Source organism: Stenella coeruleoalba (assembly GCF_951394435.1).
Source record: "Stenella coeruleoalba genome assembly, chromosome: 15".
NCBI lineage: Eukaryota > Metazoa > Chordata > Mammalia > Artiodactyla > Delphinidae > Stenella > Stenella coeruleoalba.
The window spans coordinates 23,025,421-23,049,718 of NC_137161.1; the positions used below are offsets into that span (position 1 = coordinate 23,025,421).

General features: G+C 51.6%; 1 protein-coding gene across 19 annotated transcripts in view; it reads right to left on the bottom strand.

Annotated features, from left to right (window-relative positions):
• EPB41L1 (erythrocyte membrane protein band 4.1 like 1) overlaps positions 1-24,298 on the bottom strand; it is a 126,672-nt gene that overhangs the window by 71,432 nt on the left and 30,942 nt on the right. Inside the window, exon 1 of one of the 19 annotated variants that reach the window (XM_079943961.1) lies at positions 281-763. The exons of the other annotated variants lie outside the window; for them this stretch is intronic. The gene's annotated coding sequence lies outside the window, so the exon portion shown is untranslated. Of the gene's footprint in view, positions 1-280; positions 764-24,298 lie in introns of those variants that run through there. 19 annotated transcript variants of the gene reach the window in all.

The following is a 24,298-nucleotide window of genomic DNA, read 5'->3' on the forward strand; positions in this document are numbered from 1 at the left end:
AGAACGGAGCGGGCCAGCCCAGCACCCAGCGCAATCGTTCATCCCTACAGCAAGCGTCAGCCCCCTCGCCTGCCCACCTCTCTCTCCAGGCCTCGGGGAGGCTGCAGACCTGGGAGGTAGGGAGGAACAGCAAGGACCTCCCCCGCACTGGTCGGAGGGCCAAGAGCCTGCAAACTCAGTTCCTGCCGGTCGGTCCCGACCTCCCCCAGGGCTGGAGGCTGGGCCTCCGGGTACCGAGCCCCTAGCCCCCCGTGCCACCTGATCCCCCGCACGTGCCTACCTGGGTCTGGGGGTCCCCATCTCGGGCAGGCTGGGAGGGGGGCGCCCCCTCGGCTCCTGCGGGCCGGCAGGCCGCGGGGCGGGGCGGGCGCGCCGGGCCGCGTTGGGCTCTGCGGAGCAGCCTGGTCCGCGACACCCCCGCCCGCTGATGGATGCCGACTGCAGCAGCGGCGGCGGCGGCGGCTCGGCGTGCGCCGGGGGCTGGGCACCGTGCCTATAGCCCCGGGCCTGGCGCCCGTCGCGCGGCCAGTCCCCGCCCCCGCCCGGCCTCTGCGCCCAGCCGTGGGGCAGCCGCCGCGCGCCTGCCTGCTCCCTCGCGGCGGCCCTGCCCCTGCCTCCGCCTCCTCCCTGCCGGTCTCCCTCTCCCTCTCTCTCAGGCTCCCAGGCCACCTCCTCCCGGGCGCTGCCACAGCGGCAGTTACCGGTCCACCGCGGGACTGTGCATCGGCAGCCAAGCCCGGCGCCTCCGCTGACCCCACCCTGGCCTTGGACAGCCCCTGGCCCCGCTCAGGCCAACCCCTGTTGGGGGCTCGGCGGGGGAGGAGGGGGCGGAGGGGAGAGGAAGAGGAGAGGATCCCTGACGCAGAAGGGGTGACTCAGCCTCAGCCCACCGGGCCCAGCCGAATACCCTCGCCTCCCCTGTAGCTCACAGCGCGGGTCAGAACTTCCCTGGGACTCAGCGCTCCTCCCCCACCGTGGAGGAGGTCATGCAAATGTCTCCTGGGATCCCGTGTGTGTATGTGTGCATTTGTTCATATGTGCTTCGGTGACAATGGCCATAAGTGTAACAGTGGGGAGTGGGTCCGTGTACAGATGTTTCTGGATGTGCATCCAGGCTCCAGGAAGGTGGGGTTGGGGGGTGGCCAGCTGGCCTGTGGCACTGAGGTCCTGGCTCAAAACCAAGTGAAGCCCTGCTCCTCCCCTCCAGCAGCGCTGTCTCAGAAAGCCCTCCAGACCAACTTAGGAGATCCACAGTGAGGACCTCCAACGGCCTGGGTTCTAGTCCAGCTCTGTCATGGGTCAACCAGTACCTTTGGGCACACTGCTCTCCTGCTCTGGGCCTCACTTTGCCAACAGTGAAAAAAGAGGTGGCTGTACCTATCTCTAGGGTTCCCAGTTTGTGGGGAAGTCCTGAGAGATGGTTGTGTAACCCACAACATGATCCCCAAAGATTTCTGCCCATGGGTCCGCATTTGCAGGCCACATGACCCCTACTCCCTAGCCAGCACCGCCACCATCCCAGGCATACACATCTATTCTTTCATTCTTCAAATCATTCCTGAGGACCTACTATGTGCCAGCCACTGTTCTAGGCACTGCAGAATCCACCACACTGGAAATTACAGAGGCCCAAAGCTGGGACGCCACCACCCCCTCCCCATGGCAGGCTGCATTTCCTTCGGTGTCAGCCTCACCAGTATCCATCTGAACTCCCACACTCCAGCAACAGGCAGCACCCCCCTCCATTCCTCTCTCCCAAGGTGGATGCTCCGTCACAGTGACCTTCCACCCCAGGTCCTAGTACCAACCCTAGGGCCTCCACAGAACGAGGCTATGCCCTCTCCCCAGCCTCCCTCAGAGAACCCAAGATAGCAACCATGTCCCTTCTCCCCACCCCCAAATCAAGCCTTCTCTTCTCCAAGTTAAATGTCACGCACTCCTTCACCAAATGTTCCCAAGACACAGCTTTCACCCTCTCTGGCGCCTTCACCCTCTCTGCTGCCCACTAGGCTCAGGGGTGGTCAGAGAGCAGAGAGCCGAAGGAAACCAGATTCTCCCAGTCCTAGAGAACATGCCCTCCCTCCAGACAGGAGACAGGAAGAGGGACAAACCAGCACAGGGCCAATTCCCAGAAGGACCAGAGTCCTGCTGGGCGGACTTCCCTGTAGATGTTCTCCTTTGCCTTTGGACTTTTCGCTCCCCAGCTTCCAAAATTCAGTTCTTCCCAGGAACTCCCCAGGCCCTCAGGAGTAAGGCCTTGCGCAAGTCACTTTGCCACTCTGGGGTGCTCTGCTTGAATTCAATTCACCACACATTTCTTCAAATGAATGAGTGAAAGGACCAGTAAAACTTAGGAGTTACACCAGATGGACTTATTGTTTCATACACACATCTGCTAAGAGATTTCTGACTGCCTGCTTCAAGTATTTTTATTCCAAATTGATTCTTAGCTTCCTCTGCTTGCCGCCTTTCCCGACCCTGGGTTCCTGTGAGCAGGACAGAGCTGCCCAGCCAGAGCCCTCCATTCCTCCTAGTTCAACTCTCCTTCCCTCAACCCTCCTCCCCTTCCTTTCTTTCCCCAGGCAGGAGCCTTCCCCTCCCTCCCCTGGGGCAGGACCACTTTCCCACCCTCCTCAGCTAGATGGAGCCTCTCACTTTCCCAGAAGAATCCAGGCAACACTCCAAAAACCAAGGCAGAACATTCTTCTGGTTTTATACCCGAAGGGCCCAATTCCCTTCAGGTCAGTGGGACCACACAGAAAACTGGGCTTCTTCTACTGTTATCATTATTTCTCTTTCTATTATTATTATTGGCTAACATTTCTATTAGCACTTTCTAGTTTGCAAAGTACTTTCATGTTCCATTCTCACATCTTGTCACCCCCCCCCCCATTTTATAAACAGGCGGTCTGAGGTCCAGAGCGGTGAGTGACTTGTCCAAGGTCACACTTGCACAGTAACACTGACTCTCTGGACCAGACATCTTCCACTTCACCCCACAATAACCTTTTCCAGAGAAATCTGATTGTGGTGGGGAAGGGGGGTGGGGGAACTCTCTGAAGAACACACGGCCCCCTGTAGGCATCAGTTGAAATCACTTCCCCAGTTACTTGGCTGCCTTCATTCCCAGGGCAGGGAAACTGAGGCACAGGACCAACCCAGAACCACATCTTGTGAAAGCCCCCATGGAGAAATGCTAGGGCCCCAGGTGCAGGATGGGAGCCTCCACCCCACCCCCTGTAAAGAGGGGCTCTTCTGAATTCGGCTTCCAGCCCTGGCTCTGCCACTTCTTCCTGTGTTACTTGGGTAGATGATTTGACCTCTCTGAGCTTCAGTTTTCTCACCTATAAAGTGGGAGAGATTCTTCCTGCCCTGCTTCTGTCGCTGAGTTGCTGTGATGGGTTAGCAGATGCTGGCAGAAGAGAAAGGACAGGACTCCTCATCCCCTCTCGGGTCTGCCTGGGAAGCAGGAGAAAGTCTTTCTTCTTAAATTTTAACTGGAGGGTACTTGATGGTGCAAAAGTGCTAGGATACAGGAAAGCCAGGAATAGGATGGAAGTGATGCTGTCCCTTGGCTGGGAAGGCAAAACACATGGTGTCCGCTACAGTCCCCCAAGGCCACTGGTGGGGCAGAGACCAAACAAAATACTCCAGCAGGCCCCTCCCACCCCTCCCCTTTTATCTTTCAGATGAGGAAACCAAGGCCCAGAGCAAAGCAGCACCTCGCCGAGGTCACCCCAGGTAGTCAGTGGTCTCACAACTCCCGGACACCAGGGGCCCCTTGATTCCTGGGTCAGCAGGGTCGGGTGGCAAGCACTCGTAGTGCAAGGATTTACTCTTTCATTTAGCAATCAGTGATGTGCACGCTGAGCCTGGGGAAGGCAAGAGGAATTGGGTAGCCTCTGTCCTTGAATTCGCCGTCAGTCCAGCGGCGGAGAAAGGCACACAGACCTGCACATCAGAGGGTACTGTAAGATGAATCACCACCACTTTCTGAGTACTAGCTCTGTGCCTGGCCCCAGTCACACATTTGTTTAATCCTTAGACCAATTCTTTGGCATCGAAATTATTAACTCCTTTCATAGCTGGAGTCACTGAGGCTCGGGGTTAACGACTTCCCAAAGTTCACCCAGCTAGTAAATGGCAGGGCCAGGGTGTGACTGCCAGATCTGTCTGATGCCAAGCACTGAGCTTCAACCCTTATGCTTTTCTCCCTGCCTCTAAGGCTCTGCTGACCCGTCAGAGAGCCACTACTCACATATGGCTTCTGAGCCCTTGAAATGTGGCTCGTGCACGTTGAGATGTGCTGTAAGTGTAAAATTCACACTAGATTTTAAAGATTTTTTTTTTAATTTATTTTTTTAGGCCGCGCTGCGCAGCATCATGCGGGATCCTAGTTCCCTGACCAGGTATTGAACCCGTGCCCCCTGCAGTGGAAGCTCGGAGTCTTAACCACTGGACCACCAGGGAAGTCCCTAGATTTTGAAGATTTAATAAAAGAAATGTACTATATCTCCTTAATAACTTTTGTATTGCAATGATAATATTTTGGATGTATTAGGTTTAATAAAATATATCATTAGAATAATTTCATCTGTTTCTTTTGGCTTTTTTTTTTTCACGTGGCTACCAGAAAATTGAAAATCACATATGTGGCTCGCATGTGTGGCTCACATATCTCTTTTGGTCAGCACAGGTTTAGATTCTCTGAGGTCCTAGCCCAGCCCATGGGGCTCAGAAAAGGGTTCCTGCGGGAGGGGACACCTAAACCAAACTCGGTTAAAGGCAAGGTCATGGGGAGGAAGGTATGCCAGGGCAAGAGAGCTGCAGGGCCTCTGGCTCTGGCCCCAGAGGGCGGCCAGGCCTGGGTGGGCTGTGCTGCAGCCCCAGGAGCTGAGAGCTGGGCCAGCTCGGGGAGGGAAGTTACCAAAGCCAAATTTTCCAGATCGGCGTGATCTACAGGCCTGGGAGGTTCTGCCTGACAAGGCCGCGCTCACTGATCTTTGGTGCTCTCTGGAAGGCCCTGCAGGGCAGCTGTGTCCGGGTGTAGGTGGAGGGGTGGGCAGCAATGCCCACCTGACGGGGACCTCCCGGCTCCAGCTGCCCCTACCGCCTCTCCTTCAGTCTCCTCCAAGAAGCCTCCCAAAGCACTACAGTCCCCAGGGACCTCGCCATCCCCTCAAACCTTCCAGCCCAGACCGTGGGAACTACACACTCCTGCCTTCGGTCATGCTCTGGCCTGGAATGATGACGAAGCTGCACAGAGGGTCGCACAGCACGAAGCACTTGTCCATCCTTCGTGTGGTGAAGAGTCTGGGGGCAGTGGTTACCTCCGGGGAGGGGGTCGGGGCAGGGACAGGGGAGTTACATTAATAGTACAGGAGCTGTGTGACCTTGGGCAGGGCCTAAACCTCTCTGAGCCTCAGTTCCCACCTCTGTACAATGGGGGTAATATCCGCACCACCTCTTCAAGCTCCCATGACATGAGAGAATGCCCAGGAAGGGCTTAGCAGGCCCCTGCGGTACCCTCAGTCCCTCCAAAGCCTCCAAAGGTCACCTCTCCTCCAGGAAGCTCACCCTCCGTGCCTCTGCCACCCAGTCTGTCCCTCCTCTAGCCTGCTGGGCCCACCACACATCTCTTGTCTCTACTTCTGAATTTGGAGTTCAGTTGTGATGAGGCCCTCTGACCTCTCCAACAAGACTGTAGTTTGTCAAAGATGGGAACCTTGCCTGTCCCTTCCTTTCCATCGCTCCTCCCCTTCTCCCTCTCCCAGCACTTCCCCCACAGCCAGGCCCCTGCACAGGGCTGCGCATCCCAGAGGCTCTCACAGCCCACTCTAGTGGCTTGAACACTTGGCCACTATCTTTGGCCAAAAACAATGTGGGTCGGATGACTGTGCATATTCTAAGGAGCTGGTCCCGCTCTGCTCCCTCGTGGGAAGAGCCTTCAGTGGCCACAATTCTCTGATGAAGCAACTCCAATCTCTCTGCCTGACTCTGCAGTCCTTCACAGCCTGGTCTCACCTGCCTCTTCAGCCTCATCCTCAGGGTCCCTGAGGGGAAGCTCAGTCAGACTCAATGGTTCTGAGCCCCCAGGGCGCGGCGGTGCTGGCACTGCCCCTCTGCTTTTGCAGAGCTTCTTTTCTCTCCCTGGGCGACCCTCTTTCCCTTTCCCACGATCATTCTTTCAGCCATCCTCCAGGAAGTCCTTCCTGATCCCCTCCCCTTTACAATAAGCCCTCCCAGCTAGAAGGAACCTCTTGGCCTCCCCCCTCCCCCCTACACTCTGCCCTCCAGCCCTGGGATGTGTGAATTGCTCCCCCCAGTGCCCAGCTCAAAATACGTGCATGGTGTAGGTCCCTGGGGACACATCTGCACTCTCAGAGCCAGAGGCCAGGGAGCAAGCCGGAGTCAGGAGTTCACCCAGGATGCCAGGACCCTGCCGACGCTGAATCCTGCTGACCCAAACTCCACCTCGGCTACATTTCTTAATGGATCTCCATGCTCCTGCTGCCCCGGGTAAATCAGCCCTCCCCTAAGACGTCTGGGAGCCATACTCCTGGGGCCTGAACATAAAAGATCTGGCCACGTTCCCACTGGATTCAGACATCCACCCAGCCTCCCATCGGGTGCCTGAAGTGTCAGCTGAGGTTTGCATCATCACAGCATCACAGATCCCTTGCAGTCAGAAGAGACCTTGGAGAGGATCACACTGAGGCTGAGAGCAGTGGGAGGCAACAGGAGAAAGGCTATGTGCGTTTGTCTGTGGTCCCCTGCGCCAGAAGATGCTGCAGCGACACCATCAATCAACATCACCATCGCAGAGAGCCTTTGGGACCCCTCTACGTGCTGGCACTGTGTCTAGCAATATGCGTACATTTTCAGTTTTTAATTTCTTACTTCTCTGTAAGGCAGAGATTATATATTCCACCTTGATTTTACAGGGGAGGAAATGAAGCTCACAGCAGATAAGCCATTAGTCCGAAGTCACACTGCTCGTAGGTGGGGGAACCAGGATTCAATTCTAGGTTTGCCTGATTCCACAGCTTGTTTGTCCACCATTAATCCTGCATACATTTGATTTAACACAAATTTACTCTAAAGATGCTGGCCATGCTTTAGTTCCTGTCTGGGAAGTAGTTACATAAATATGTGTAAACTTATGATCTGTGTACTTTTCTGCATTTATATTATAACTTCAATAAGGTTTATTTTTTTAATGTTTTTGTCCCAGAGATGAATCTATGCTAGAGATTTTTGGGGTGTGAAATACTCTTAGTCTGAAGCTAGAAAGCTGGGTTTTGTTTTTTTTTCTTTCCAACCATCTTTCCATTTCAATAGGGACTGTCCTAAAGAACTCATAAACCCCCAAGCCAGACCAGCAAAATTTCACCTGCTGTCTGTCCGCTGCTCAGACTACAAACATTTTCTTGCACTTACATTCCCAGCCCAGGTGCCACCTAGCCAATATTCAACTTCCAGGAGCTGGCACTGCTCTGCAGTTTTTGCAATCCTCTCCTCATCCACCCATCTGCCCCAGACAGCTAGACCAGCCGCTGCATCACTGTTAATCCCCAGCTTCATGAAATGGCCAGGCAGCCACGTCTGGATGTTCCCATTTCCTCGCACCAGGCCAGGCTGGGCAGAGAGAAGCCGTCTGTGTATGTAAACCCAGGCTTCTGCTTGGGCGGCTCTTGCCGGACTCTCCTGGCCAACTGGGCCCTCTGTGGCTTTTACCTTCCTGCCCAAAATAACCATTAGCTTCAGTGGTCCTCTGGGCACAAATCAGACTCTCGTGAGAGCCTGTGGCAGCTTGAAGACAGGAAGGGCACGTTATCCATCTCTGTTTCCCCAAGGCACCAGGGCAAAGGTTTGTGGGATTTATTGAGCGCCTCTGTGTGCCTGGAGGGACCTGTGTTGGGGGCATGGGCTCACTAGAAAACACGGTCACGTTCTCCGGAAGCTGAAAGTTTAAGGAAAGAGAGGAAACAACAAATCAGCCAACCGCAATAGAAGGCTAAAATGCTAAAGGTTGTCAGAAAGGGAAAAAATGTTTTGGGAGTTCAGAGGGGAAAGAAATGAGAGAAGAGCAGCTGTCAAAGAAAGCTTCAAGGCAGAGGTAGCATTTAGGTTGAGCATTAAAGGCAGGCCAGAAGGACAGTCCAGACGGAGGAGATAGCATAAAACGAGGCACAGGGTTGGGAAGTACAGGGGAGACTCAGGAAACTGGCCTTTTTTTTTTTTTTTTGGCCGCACCTCGTGGCTTGCGGGATCTTAGTTCCCCAACCAGGGATTGAACCCAGGCCCTGGCAGTGGAAGCGACAAGTCCGAACCACTGGACTTCCAGGGAATTCCCAGGAAACTGGCCTTGAATGACCCAGAACCAAGGATGCCCAAGGTTGAGGCTGGGGCTGGAATGGCATATAGTGCCAATGGGAGCCTCAAATGGCACACCAAGGGTTTCCTGCACTGTCCAGCAAGTAGCCACACGTGACTATTTACATTTAAATTAGTTAAAATGGGATAAAATGTAAAAGTCATAGCCACGTGTGGTTGATGGTTACCATATTGGACAGTGCAGACGTAGAACATCTCCATCACCAAAGCCAGTTCCACTGGACAGCGCCGGTACACACAGCAGAGACACCAGAAGACTTTGAGCGGAAGTACGACATGATCGGAGCTGGGCTTTAGGAAGATTAATTTGTCCCCGGTAAAGAGTAGGTACCTGGAGGTAAGAGAGGCCTGGACCCAGGGCAGGCACTGCAATAATCCAGGTGAGATCAATAACCACGTCTATTCCCTGGGCTCCTCTCTTCCTATCAGTGAGCAGGAAAGCAGAGAGCCATGGTTCTCAAAGTGTGGTCCCTGGAACAGCAGCATCACCCAGGAACTTCCCGGTATGCAAATCCTTGGGCCCTATCCCAGATCTACTAAGTCAGAAACTGGGGGTTCAGAGCAGCAGCCTGTGCTTTTATCAGCCCTCTCCTGATTCTGATGCGTGCTCCCGGCAGAGAGGCTAGGAGCCCACTCTGGTTCCAGACTCTACACCTCTACACCCTGGAGTCAGAAGACCTGCCTCCATGTCGTGCATGTCTTGGCTCAGCTGTTTACTAGCTGTGCTTAATCCTTTGTGCCTCAGTCTTATAAGGATTAAAGGAGTTAATACATGTATTTGTCTGAGAAGAGTGCCTGGCCTATAGGAAGTGCTCAATGAATGTTAATTATTATTATTATTATTATTATTTTTTTTTGCGGTAGGCAGGCCTCTCACTGCTGTGGCCTCTCCCATTGCGGAGCACAGGCTGCGGATGTGCAGGCTCAGTGGCCATGGCTCACAGGCCCAGCCGCTTCGCGGCATGTGGGATCTTCCTGGACCGGGGCACGAACCCGCGCCCCCTGCACCGGCAGGCGGACTCTCAACCACCGCGCCACCAGGGAAGCCCAATGTTAATTATTTTTAATCCTCGTGGGCCACTTCATCTATACTCCTACGGTACAAAGTGGAATTCCTCCCACAGACAATGGACCAGCATCTGTCTCTACGTGCCTGTCCATCATACAATATTCCTAGGCCCACTCCCCATCCCACCATTTACTTTTCTCCAGGCCCAGAGTGCCAGTTCTTCTCCCGAAAGGCAGGGGCACTTCCTGTGTCAAGGGAGCATTTCCACCAGGGGAGAATGTCAAGGCAAAAGGGGCAGATTTAATGTCCTGAGCTAAGATGTCCCGGTAGGAAGCAGGTCAGGAGATGCCCCAGGAGTCTTCCCCTACAAGACGACCTGCGAATAGGATGTCTGGAGGTGAGCACCCAGCTGCCCACTGCCACTGAAAGCCTCAAGCCTTTTCATTTGGACCCATGCCAGCCAAAAGGGCATAGGAAATGGTGCCTGGGGTTCTGTCTACTGCAGGTAGCTCAGTCCTGACTCGGGGAACTAGCCAGGGAGGACAGCGTCAATAAACCTGGTTTCTGATCTCGGCTGTGAGATCTCGGGCAGTCATTTTCCTCTTTGGATTCAATTTTCTTGCCTCTAATGTGAGGGTGTTGGACTAGTGTGTTCTTAACCTTTTATGGGTCATGGTTTCCTTTGAAAATGCAATAAAAACTGCAGAGCTTCTCCCAGAAAAATGCACATGGGCACACATCCAGACACACACACACACACGCACACACGCACACAGGCACACGTGCATGCACACACACACACCTTATTATGATTTCAAGCATCAAGAAACCTCATGAAACCCATGCATAGTTCACACCTTGGGTCCGTGGACACTTGGTTAAGAAACCTTGGCTAGATGGTCACTAGTCATCATGATAAGAAGTCAGCTATATTTGTATCTAATTTAAAGGAACCCTATGTTAAAATTTTCACCAAAAAGATGAGATGTGAAATGGGCTTTCATAAGATTCAGTTGTTGATCGGCTAAATGCTATGCATCCCTCCAAGAGCCTACCTCCACCCTTGTCATTTGGCCTTAACAGTCTCTCCACACTGTCCCCCCCAACTCAGCAGAGAGTGAGCACATGGTCCTGAAAGACACCCCTGCCCCACCAGCTGTCTCTGGCCCTTCCCAAGGAGTAGACAGATTGTCCCCGGCCACGAGAAGGTAGAAGAGGAGGAGTCTGGCCTCTTGTTACCCCACCCCAAATCCTTGGCTCAGATGCCAATCCCTAAAGACGCTCCAAGATGCCACCTCCAGCCCCCCCAAAACACACACACACAGCGCCACACCCATGCCCTCCCTCACACAGCCACAGCCAAGGGACCGCACTTCCAGACACTTGGTGGTGTGGCCACTTGGAACAGGTGAGGGTTATTTTTAAAGGCTGAGTGACAGGACGGGTGAGAGCCGTTCCACTCTGTCAGAGCTCCCGCTGCCACCACCAGCTCCGATGAATCACTACCCACTACGCGAATGTCCGCGTCTGTCAGCATGGCCAGACAGGCTGCCTTGGCTTCTGGAACGAATGCCTTGGATTGGTGACCATGCTGATCACACCAGCATGAGCCCAGGATCACACCAGGGGCAAGACGCCCAGCCTGAGCTAGTGCAGCCGATCCAGACCGACAGCCTCTCCCAGCCCAGCCCAGTCCAGCCAGTGCCACCAGGCCACCAGGGGCCTCTCTCTGCACAAGTCCTTTTAGAGTGGCTGTTGATACCTCTTCCCCTGCCCAGTCTATCTGTAAGCCACCCACTCCCACACCACTGCAATCTGGTTATGAATGGGCACCCAGTCAACCAGGCAGACTTAGATAGTGTCAATGCAGCCATCAGCTGGTTTCATCTTTCTGGAGTAAAGGGGCCCTTGGCAGTGAGAGTGCAGAGTCCCAACCACTGGGCCGCCAGGGAAGTCCCCTCTGGAGGGCACTTTGGAAAAGTGCATGATAAGCCTTAAAAATGTGCATACCTTTTCATCCAGAAATTCCTCTTCTATGAATTTATCTGTGAGACCAGTGGATATACTCAAAGATGTAGCCATAAGAACATTATATTATACAGGAGTCTTGTATACCAGAGTGAAGTGGAAATTTGGAATTAATATAAATGTCCAAAAATAGTGGGTATTTTATATAAATAGTGATAACACATATCCTGAAATACTATACAGCTGTTAACATATAGTGTCACGGATCTATATGATTCTATGTAATAACGTTCGTAACATAATGCAGAGTTTTTAAAAGCATATGGGACATGTGACCCAATTTCTATAAAGTATGTGCACGCATACATAGAAAAAAGAAAACTTGGAAGGAAATATTCAAAACATAATGTTCCCAGGGATTGTTTTATGATAGCGGAATTTCTTCTGTGCTTGTTTGGGTTTGGTTTTATTTCATTGTTTATTTTCTGCTGTGTGGATGTGTGTGGACATATATTATTTATATAAGAGAGGCAACAAGAAAGGCCCATAACCCTCAGCTCACTCACAGGTTCTGGCCTGAACCATCCTAGCCCTTCCTGGAATCTCAGCAGAGCCCTCCCGCCCCCCGCCACTTCAGCCACCACTCTTATCAAGTCTCCCTCTGGCTTTGAAATTTGCTGCCTTCCTCAAGTTGCCCCCTGGGATTTCACTAACCGGGGGCCCCATCCAGCCATTGCCCAGAGTCCCCTGACACAGGCCTCCACAGTGGAAGTCCCCTCCTCCGAGGCCCCCTGTTCATGAAACTCATGCAGACAGGGAGAGTCCAATCCCGGAGAGAGTGTGTCTCATTCTACAGTAAGAGAAATAATAATTATTATAATAAAGATAAGAGTGGTAGTGAACCTTCACATTTACACTTTGTCTTCCTTTTTATAGAGCACTTTATTATACACATTTCACTGAACCCTCCCAAAGGTTTGTGAGGCAGGCATTATTATACCCATTGTACAGATGAGGCCCAGCAAGTATAGCTGCACAACATTTGCCAAAGGTCCCAGAGTGAGTCAGGATTCAAATGCAGGTCTGAGATTGACACAAAAGGAGTTAAATGGAAGAACTGAACAGGTTACCCTGAGCCCACTTCTTAGGAGCCGAATTCTACAGAGCCCCTCCGCCCAGCTGAGCTCACAGTTGCTATACCACCACCCCCTGCCCAGAACCCCACAAAAGCCCTTCTGGGGCCACATGCCCTGCATCTCCACACCAGTCCATCATTCCCTTCCAGCTCTGGCAACGGGTCCTTGCTGCCTCCTCGGGTCTCCTAGCAACGCGACATCCTGTGGCGCCTCTCTCTCCACCTCTGGGCTCTCCAGCTTGGGCCTGTCTCACTGAGGGAGGGGGCAGCCAGCAGGCTCCTCTCACAGGGGTTGTGGCACCCATGTGTGGTAGGGGCAGGGAGAGGAGGAGATGGCATCAGCCTGCATGGCCCCCACTCTGGGCCTGCTCCCAGCTCCACACTTGGGGCACTGGCTCTGGCTGTACTTCCCTTTTCTTGAGCTCCTGACTATCTGCCGACTGGGACAAAAAAAGAAGCTGAATCCTAGGGTTTGAATTCTGGTCAATTCCGATGTACTTTTGCATTTCTGAAATACATGGAATCTTCCCATCTGAATATTAATATTAAAAATAGCAGTAATAAGTACTAGTCACAAAAGAGTTACTTTATTCAGTGCTCAAAACCACCCCTGAGAAGCAGGAGCTAGCATCCCCATTTTACAGATGAGGAACCTGAGATGAAATCTGCCTAAAGACACTCAGCTAAGGAATGCACGAGATTTGAACAAGTGTGTCTAACACCAAAGTGTATGCTCTGACCACCGTACCACGCCGCAGCTCTTAGAAATCATCTGGTCCCACCCTCTCACCACACAGATAGGGAAACTGAGACCCAGAGAGGGGAAAGGATTTGTAATCATCCAGCATTTACTTATTTACTGAGCAACTACTGTGTGTGATGCATGGAGCTAGAAATGTGAATAATAAACTATTTCAATTCCACACTGTTGGATAGATGGGCAGTGACTATTTACTGAAAATTGTCAAAGCTGAGCAATGGGTTCATGGAAGTTCACTATAATATTCTCTCTAGTACTCTTCTGCATGTTTGAAATTTTCCATAATAAAAAAGTTTTTTTTTAACATCTTTATTGGGGTATAATTGCTTTACAATGGTGTGTTAGTTTCTGCTTTATAACAAAGTGAATCAGTTATACATATACATATGTTCCCATATGTCTTCCCTCTTGCGTCTCCCTCCTTCCCACCCTCCTTATCCCACCCCTCCAGGCTGTCACAAAGCACCGAGCCAATATCCCTGTGCCATGCGGCTGCTTGCCACTAGCTATCTACCTTACGTTTGTTAGTGTGTATATGTCCATGACTCTCTCTCGCCCTGTCACAGCTCACCCTTCCCCCTCCCCATATCCTCAAGTCCGTTCTCCAGTAGGTCTGTGTCTTTATTCCTGTCTTACCCCTAGGTTCTTCATGACATTTTTTTTTCTTAAATTCCATATATATGTGTTAGCATACGGTATTTGTCTTTTTCTTTCTGACTTACTTCACTGTGTATGACAGACTCTAGGTCTATCCACCTCATTACAAATAGCTCAATTTCGTTTCTTTTTATGGCTGAGTAATATTCCATTGTATATATGTGCCACATCTTCTTTATCCATTCATCCGATGATGGGCACTTAGGTTGTTTCCATCTCCGGGCTATTGTAAATAGAGCTGCAATGAACATTTTGGTACATGACTCTTTTTGAATTTTGGTTTTCTCAGGGAATAAAAAAGTTTTAAAAGGACTATAGAAATTGATTATAGATTGACTAAAGAAATTGATTGATTAATATGCAAATTTTAAGTCTAGCTGGACTAGATAATCAGTAAATCACCCAAACTTGGGGATATTTTGCTCTGTTTGGTTTTTTTTAACCAGGCTGTCCCATTTTATAAATTTACTTATTTATTTATTTTTGGCTGCATTGGGCCTTCGTTGCTGCGTGCAGGCTTTCTCTAGTTGTAGTGAGCGGGGGCTACTCTTTGTTGCAGTGCGCGGGCTTCTCATTGCAGTGGCTTCTCTTGTTGCGGAGCACAGGCTCTAGGCACGTGGGCTTCAGGAGCTGTGGCACACGGGCTCAGTAGTTGTGTCACGGGCTCTAGAGCGCAGGCTCAGTAGTTGTGGCGAATGGGCTTAGTTGCTCCGTGGCATGTGGGATCTTCCCGGACCAGGGCTCGAACCCGTGTGCCCTGCATTGGCAGGCGGATTCTTAGCCACTGCACCACCAGGGAAGTCTGCGCTGATTGTTTTGAAGTTCCGGAAAAGGCAAGTGTGCTGGAACCCACATCATAGCCTCTCTTTCTCCATTCTTCTGTAAAATTCTCTGCCTCTGTGTTGTTGCTAGGAAACCAGCGAGCCAGGAGAATCCCACTCTGACTGGCTGGGCCTTCTCTCTTCCCACACTACCCCTTTGGGGGATACAGTGCCCCTGCCCCCAGGGGAACTGACCCTACCGGGCAGGTTTTCTGTGGATCCGCAACCACATGACGCAGAAGGAGATCCCATAGGCCACTGGGAGAGAGGCAGCTATAAATCCAGAGAACCATGATTAGAAAGCAAGTTACAGGCCTCTCTCTGCAGGTTTCCAAGTCACAAAAACTTCTTAATAATCAGAGGGGCTTTACTCAAGTTGCTCAAAGTTTCCAGAGAGGGTGAACACAGTCTCGAGAGAGAATAAACACACACAAAGCAGGAGAATGACAATGTGAGCACGAATGAGAGAAACTACACAGCAGAGGCAGAAAACGTGATGGACAGGTGGAGAACAAGAGGCCACTGGGAGGCAGTACAGCACGATGGTCAAAGACTGGCGGCAGGTCAGAGCTCCAAGCCCTGCTCCAGTGCTTCCCAGCTGGGAGACTGAGCAAATAACTTCGCCTCTCTGAGCCTTTATTGCAAATTGCAGCCTCCGCTGCAAATTGCAGATAATTCTATCACTGGATTGTATTCACGATACAGAGTGAATGTAGGCACTGAATGAGGCAAGACATGTCAGTGCTTAACCCAGTTCCTGGCACATAGTAAGCACACAATAAACAGTGGCTTTCAAAATAAGTGCTGGGCTTCCCTGGTGGTGCAGTTGTTGAGAGTCTGCCTGCCGATGCAGGGGACATGGGTTCATGCCCCGGTCCGGGAAGATCCCACATGCCGCAGAGCGGCTGGGCCCGTGAGCCATGGCCGCTGAGCCTGCGCGTCCGGAGCCTGTGCTCCGCAACGGGAGAGGCCACAACAGTGAGAGGCCTGCGTACCGCAAAAAAAAAAAAAAAAAAAAAAAGTGCTAACCGTCTAATCCAGCAATTCCACTTCCAGGTAAATTTACCCAAAAGAATCGAAAGCAGGGTCTCGAAGAGATGTTCGTACATCCATGTTCATAGTATTATTCACAATAGCCAAGAGGTGGAAGCAATACAAGTGTCCGACAACAGATGAATGGATAAACAAAACGCAGTATATACATACAACGGAATATTCAACCTTAAGAAAAGAAAAGGACGTTCTGACACATGCTACAACATGGATGAACCTTGAGGACATTATGTTAAGTGAAATGAACCAATCACAAAGGACAAACACTGTATGATTCTACTTATGTGGTGTATGTAGAGTAGTCAAAATCGTAGATACAGAAAGTAGAATGGTGGTCACAAGGAGCTGAGAGGAGAGAAGAGTAGAAAGTTATTGTTTGATGGGTATAGAGTTTCAGTTTTACAGGACAAAAGTTCTGGTGAGAGATGTGATGACGGCTGCAAAACAACGTGAATGTACCCAACGCTGCTGAACTCTACTCTTAAAAACGGTTAAGATGGTAAATTTTAAGTTATGAGCATTTTACCACAATAAAAAATGTTTAACAAAAAGTGCCAGTCTGAAAACCAAGGAAGAGAGTAAAAGACTAAGAGACCAAACTAGAGAAAGAACTGAAAAAGTGAGAGTATACTAATACAGAAATGGGGTGACCCAAAGAGGAAACACACACTTTGCATGCGCACCCTTGTAAAGCCATGGAGCATAAATGGAGGAATTTTCAGTAGAGACTTGCACCTCCAGGATGCTCAGGGTCTGCTCTCTATCCTCAATTCTGTCCCCACCGCGTGGTGCTTCTCGTCATCACTGGAGCACAAGCCTGTGGGAAAATTTAGCCTCATTCCTCCACCACTGCCCAGGATCCTCAGAGAAACAGGAAGGATCAAAGCCCAGAGGAAGTGAAGGAAGAAAGAACGTGTAGAGATGGCAACTTCCAGGCAGCAGAGCAGCATGTGCAAAGGCCTTGAGCTATGTGCTACATGTGGGGAGCACTGCAGGGTGGCAGGACCCTCTGGTATAATAGAGGAAAGTGGGAAGGAGAGAGTGGGGCAAATGGTAAAAGGCCTTTAGGGACCACCGACCACATGCTGGGCATTGTCCTACATCATCATCTCAGTAACCTTTAATCTTAACAGGCAGGTATTAGTGTTTTATGGAGAAAGAAATGCAAATTCAGACAGATAAAGTAACTTACCCAAGGAAACACAGATGGTAAACATAGATGGTAAACAGAGAGTAGGGATTTAAAAACCAGCTGACTCCTAACCTCATGCTTATTCCTTCAGCCCATGGGATACCAAGACATAAGACCAAGACCAGGATTCTACAGTCAGAATCCCAAATCCCACTCTATCCTTCACTAGCTGTGTGATGTGGAGAAAATTACTCAACCTTCTCAGCGTCTGTTTCCTTAACTGTTAAGTGGGAATGACCAAGCACCTGTGTCATATGGTTTTAAGAGAATCAAACATAATAACGCAAGAAAAGTGCTTTGCATGCGGTCATCCTAAGAAACACAAAGTAGCTTTTATTATTCATTATGCTTAGGCCTCTAGGCACCCGCCAGAGAAACCACACACAGACTTGCAGCCATTGTCTGTCCCTGGCTGAGGCTAGTGCAGTCTTTGGAGCAAAGGCAGAGGCCAGACCCAGACCCCAGAGAGAGCGAAGAGCCCAAGCTGGGCAGGAACCATGCAGGAGCATCAGGAAATGACCTCCTCCACAGTGTTCTTGACTCCGTGGTCCACCTCAGTGGCTCTGCAGATGCTCTGTGGGATGAAACCTGAGCAGTCTCCGTTCTCACGGGACTGGACATAATAGAAACTACCAGGGCTGCCAACTCACCTACCCACTGGCCTACACCATGGGCTGACCCCCACCCCACGGCAACTTCCGGAACCAGGTGACCTACGGTTGCAGAGCCTCAACACCAGGAAGGCCTTTGGAGACCATCTAATTCCATCCCTTGTCATACAGATGGGAACACTGAAGCCTGGAGATAAGTGGGAACCTGCTTAAGGTCATAATGTGAGCCAGCAGCAAAGCTGGAACACAACCCTGAGGTACCTGTCTCCCTGTTCTCCTGGAGTTTCCTATTTTGCCTTCCCTATTTTTTTGTTGTGTCAACTTTGTTTAAATATTAAAATTTCAATAGGTTTAGTCACCCCGATAAGCCTAACCCTGGGGTGTTCGCTTCATGGGAAAGGCAAGAACTTTGGGGACAGATATACCTGGGTGCAAAGCCCCGCTCCACCACTTCCCAGCTGAATGGGAGGGCAGCAGCTAAGAGCAGAGCTTACAGTCCTAGCTCTGCCACTTCCTGGTGGGTAAGTCCCTATACAATCATTGCTTCCATTTCCTCTTCTGTAAAGCCTCCCTCATACAGTCATTTGAATATAGAATGAGAAAAATATTAAGAAAGGACCTGGGGCTTCCCTGGTGGCGCAGTGGTTGAGAGTCCGCCTGCCGATGCAGGGGACACGGGTTCGTGCCCTGGTCCGGGAAGATCCCACATGCCGCGGAGCAGCTGGGCCCGTGAGCCATGGCCGCGGAGCCTGAGCATCCGGAGCCTGTGCTCTGCAACGGGAGAGGCCACAACAGTGAGAGGCCCGTGTACCACAAAAAAAAAAAAAAGAAAGGATCTGGTACAGTGCTTGTTCAATAAATGATGTCTCTTGTTAGTACTGCGATCTTTAATGCTATGACTGGATCATGTTGCCAGCAGATAGCAAGAAGGTACCTCCGTCTCAAAGCTCTTGCTCTCTCAGCTCCCCTCATGGAATCATGCAATGTTAAAGCTGGCAAGGGCCCCATTTTACAGGTAAATCGAGACCCAGAGGGAAATGACTAGCTCAAGGTCATGGAGCAAGTTAATGAGAACGTTGAATGAGAGCCCAGATCTCCTGACTCCTACGGACTTAATTCCATAATCACGAGCTCTTACTCTCCAGGCAGCTGTGTTTGTGCGTGGATTTGGGGGAAAGGGAGGATGGTCTTTTAGACCCCAAATACCAAAGTATAGCTGGCTTCAGCCAGAGTGGAACTAGAGCAGCAACCCTGGCATCATGGAAGGCCCAGGGCAGAAGCAAGGCGGGGTTCCGTGCTGGCAGACCAGGCCAGCTTGGCCAGCGGAAGGGGCACTAGAGGCACAGCTCGGAGTCCTCTCACCAGTTACAGAATAAAGTAATTACAGGATTAGGGATAAAATTAGTCACTTGTGTAATTATTTTGCTTAGAACAAGAACAGAAAGGGCTTTTTTAAAGAGTTGTTCCTTGGCCCCTCCCAAGAGTATTGCTGCAGAGACGCAGATGAGATGACCAACCACACACACAAACACATATACACATGGCACTGATGGTGCTTTTTGGACGGGGCTGCTGGGCTTCCTGTGCCTCACAGCAGGCCCACACCTATCCGTGAAGGCCAGGGGCTACATCCTCTGATGCTTACATTGTGGAACACCTTTGTCACATTGCAGCAGGGTACACTGCCTCCCCTCAGGGGCCTCCACCACAGAGAACCTGGTGATACGGTCTCTTAGGCCCCTCCCCAACTGCACCATAATTAGATCTGGGTTCCCCTGACCTTTCCTCCATCGTGGAGGTTGGTGGTACAATTCCAGCAGTACCTGGGGGTCCACTAATCCAGAGATGCCTCCAGAATTGGCCACTGTGGTAGGCAGAATAATGGCCCCCGCAATGATGACCACATCTTAATCCCTAGAATCTGTGACTATATTACTTCACGTAGCAGAAGGGACTTTGTACATGTGATTAGGTTAATAATTTGGGGATGGGTAGATTATCCTGGATTATCCAAGTGGGTCCAATGCAACCACAGGGTCCTTATAAGTAAAAGAGGGAAGCGATGGAGTGAGTGTCAGAGAAGGAGGTGTGACAATGGAAGCAGAGGTTGGAATGATGCCATTACTAGGAGGGGGCCACAAGCCAAGGAATGTGGGTGGCCTCTAGAAGCTGGAAAGGGCAAGGTACGGATTCACCCCTGGAGCCTCTACAAAGAACACAACCCTGTCGACACCTTGATTTTAGCCCCATAAGGTCCACTTTCAGACTTCTGACCTCCAGAACTATAAGGTAATAAATTCAGGTTGTTTTAAGCCACTACTTCCCTGGCAATTTGTTACAACAGCAATAGAAAATTAATACAGCCTTGGGACTTCCCTGGCGGTCCAATGGGCAAGACTTTGCCTTCCAATGCAGGGCATGTGGGTTGGACCCCTGGTCGGGGAGCTAAGATCCCACACGCCTTGTGGCCAAAAAACCAAAACATAAAACAGAAGCAATATTGTAACAAATTCAATAAAGACTGTAAAAATGGTCCACATCAAAAAAAAAAAACCTTAAAAAAAAAAAAAAGAAAATTAATATAGCCTTGGAGCCCACTTTTCCCTCCAGGATTGAAACCCTCCATGAAATTTTCTCCTCAAGGGCCAGCCAGGGAGATTCCTAGGGCCAGAACATACCCTGAGTCATCTCTAGGGAATAGGCCAGAGAGACACCTTTGGTGGAAACAGCACTCCAGAAAAACGGATGGTTCTGGGAGGAAAGGGAGACACTACCTTACAGCTTCGCTCGGACTCAGCCCCTCGACCACATTCTCCAACAAAGGGACACATCCCCGTAAGGCAGACCATCTGCAGGGGTAGGGTGGCTTCAGGGAAAGAGACTTCCCGGAAAGCAGAAGGCTGAGTGCTGGCCTCAGCTCAGTCTGAGTCACTAGGTAGCTTCCTCTCTCTGAGCCACTGTCACCATGGCTCAGCATCTATCAAGTGCCAGGCTGTGTGCTTCCACACTTTACACGGATTGAAAAGGCCCCACGATGACCTTGCGAGGCGGTCACTCCCATCATGCCCATTTTACAGCCGAGGAAACAGAGTCAAGCAGGTCAAGCGGGGAGCATGGTCTGAACCTAGGCAGCCTCACTCCACAGCCCTATTCTGCCCCCATCGTAGAGTGAATGAGGGGCTGGACACCAGGAACAGGTTCTGCAGACCTGAAAGGAATCCAAAGCGATTCCTGTTCCATCACCCTGAACGCTGGGGCTGTAAAGTGGCACAGCAGTTGGGCAAGATTTACTGAGCGCCTGAAAGGCACCCACAGCCTTTGACCCAGAATTCCCCTTCTGGGTCCCCACCCTCAGAGACATCATCTGAAATGAAGAAAAAACACTTTTAGGCAATATTCATTGCCATGTTATTTACAAGAGAACAAACTGGAAACAACCTGACTATCCATCAACAGGAAAAGGGGTGAATGGATCACGTATTTAACGGAATCCTCTGTAATGACACCGAAGGCGGTTTCGCATCCACCGTTAAGTGAAAACCACAGGACAGCCCTGAAGATGAACTGGGGAGGACGATGACTGTGTAAAAAAAGAGCTGGAAGGAAACCAAACTCTCAGCAACACTCAGGAGTCATTTTTTTCCTCTTCCTGTTTTCCAAAATCTCTGTACTGTTATTACTTTGCTCATTTTTTTTTAAAAAAGGGATTATTAAAAAACAAAAAACTGCAATGGAGCCCTGAGGACGCCACACACTGAGCAGTCAAGGAGAGGAGGGGGAACAGGCAAATTCGAGCCGGCCAGGGAGGTAGTGGGGAAGCTGGAAAGAAGGGCGTGGTGTCACGGAGATGAGGGAAGAGAAGGAAGTGGGGATCCCCGGGAGGCACCTGGGAGGCGCTGGTGACCAGATGCTCGTCCCTATGTCCCCAACAGCATTCACAAGGCAACCCAGGCACCAGGAAGAATCAGTCATCCACCCGCACACGTTCCCCACTGAGGAGTCTCAGAGTGGCCAGTGTCCCAGGAGCAGGACCTCCAGTGGAAACCAGGCACCCAGGAGAAGCAGCGATGCTCTGCCCCACGGCCATCCACTCCCAGCCCAGGCCCAGCAAAGCAGAGGAGGCTTCAGGTAGAAGAGCCCGGTCAGGAGTTTCTTTGTCTTCAGGACAAGGCACTCCTGGTCCACAACCACACACCAATTCTGCCACCTGTTTCCGTGGGGACCACATTCTACACAGGCACATACACGGGTGCACTTGCACACACACACACACACACACACACACACACACACACACTCACTTCTTGGGCCTTTCCTCAGCCTCTTTGAGACCCATGCCGTAGATGCTGTGCCTCCTTGGTGTAAGCGGACACCCAGCATGCCCAGAGTCACACCACCAGCCTGCTTTCTTTGCCTGAGAAGCCCCTTCCTCTGTCCACCCACCTCATCACAGAGCCCGGCAGACCTGAGCAGAGGAGGGAAGGGCCCCCAGCAGCGCGCACATCCCACTTCACTGTCCCATCCCAGCCTCCCACCACACCCAGGGCAGGCAGCGGCCCGGCCCAGGCGGCAGCTCCCACAGCCCAGTGGTGGCGCGAGGCTGGGTCATAGAGCTAAACGCTGAACCAGCCTCTGAAGACCAATGACCTAAGAAGCCACCTCTGACCATCAATCTAGTGAGTCAACAAGAAGCGGGGCCGAGTCACCCATTACGCCCTCGTTCTGAGAAAACTGACCTTCCTTACTGTAGCCCACAGTCCAGATGCAGGGGCCACTCTCCCAGTCAGCCTGTGGTAATGAGCATGGCTGGGCGAGACAAGGCCAGTACCAATTAGGCTGCCCCCTTTCCTGCCAGTGAGCTCAGACTTATTACTTTGCTCCATTTTCAGCTCATCTGAAAAATCCTTATCTGAGGTCCCTGGAGGATCTTGAAAGTGTTATTCAAACATTAGCTCTGACACGCGGCCTCCCCCACTCAGACATCAGCCGCCCAAGGCAACGCTTTGCTCCCTGCTTTTTGGCGCTGCCAGGAAAGACCAGCGGCTACAGCCTGCCACGTGGCACCACAGGCCCTGCCACCCCCAGCCCTCCTCGGTCTGGACTTTCCCCAGCTCCCTACCTTTTTTAGGGGAGAGACCAGGGAAGGGGACTCGGTGCCTCCTGTAGGGCAGGCGTGTCATCACGTTCAACCTTTGCAAAACCCCAAGGGTGGCATTACCACTCCTGTGTCCCAGATGCAGAAACTGAAGCTGAGCAACCCGACCGACGTCACCCAGCCAGCATGTAGCTGAGTTAGGCCTGGAACCCAGGACTGCTGAGCCCCAGGGTTCTTCCAACCATCCCCACCTGCCCCAGCCCGCTCTGCCCTGCCTGATGCTCCGCCCCACCCTGAGCAGAGATGGGCATCCATCGTTAGCTACTCCTTGGCATATTACCCCGAGCCTGGGGTCCAAGTGAAAGGGATGAGACAAGAGGCACTGCAGGATTTGGGGCTTCTGGGAGAGGCTTCAGAGAACAAAATTTTCCTAGGGGAAAAAAAAAAAAAAACAATGCTAAGAGCTGGTTGCAACTCCCTATTCTGCCCTGTATCTTGCATGGGCACCTACAAAAAAGAACATGATCAGAGCTCAACAAGAGGCCAGACGGGAGGATGGGAAGTCAAAGAGGAGAAGGTATGAGCTGTGTGGTCAGGGAAGTTGGAGCTGGAAGGACCGGAGAGTTTCGCCCAATGCCTTTGTTTTTACATACAGTAGGGAAACTGAGGCCCAGGGAGGCGAAGGGAACCGCCCAAGGCCAAGAGTGAGTCTGTGGCTCTGCCAGGTCCTCTGACTCATAGGTTAGTTTTCCTAGACCTGGAAGAATGAAGGGCCCGGAGCGGATGCTGCCTGGGATAAATGAAAGAGTGAACGAACAAGGGGACCCATCGCCGCTAGACCTGAAGGAGCAGAGCACAAAAACCTATGCGGTGCTTCCATGGGGACCGCAGCCTCGCTCTAGTCTCTCACCTCCATGGAAGACGTAGGCAGGAGGGAAGCCCCTCCATTCACCAAAGCTCAAGCTCTACCAGGAGCCAATCACAGCCCCGGAAGGAGGCGGAAGCTTTGGTTCCCCTGGCAACGCAGACAAAGGCCTCTGCTCAGCACAGCAATCAGCTGAAGTAGGATGCAGACTGTATTCCACCCCATTCAGACTGGGCTCTCTGTTCCTTTTCTCATAAGGAGGGAACCAACCCAATCCTTCTGGTTTTAGCCTCCGACCTCCAGCCAGGCCTCTGGACCCATCTCAGATCAGGAGGAGGAGTAGGGATGGGCCTCTTAGTTGGGGACTTAGGACAATAGCTGAGTCCTGCCCTGTCTGCGGGGGTCCTCTCTCACCAGGTGCGTGCCCCTGAGTTGGGCTGGGGCCCTGTGTGGATGTTCCTCAGCTCATCAGCCCCATACTCCTCTGAGAGGCCGTGCCAGCTGCGGAGCCACAGGAGAGCCTGGAGCTGGAAGGGTGGCGCCTGGTCCAGGCCCAGCTCCGGCATTCATTCACAACTGGACCTGAGCAAGTCTCATCCGCTTCCCCTTGGGGCCTCATTTCCTCCATCTGTAAAGTGTAAAATCTAAGACCTATGGTTCTTTGGAATGACAGCGCCCAGTCCACACTCACCAGAAAAATTACTGAGGGCAGGGCATAGGCAGGAGCTTACCTTA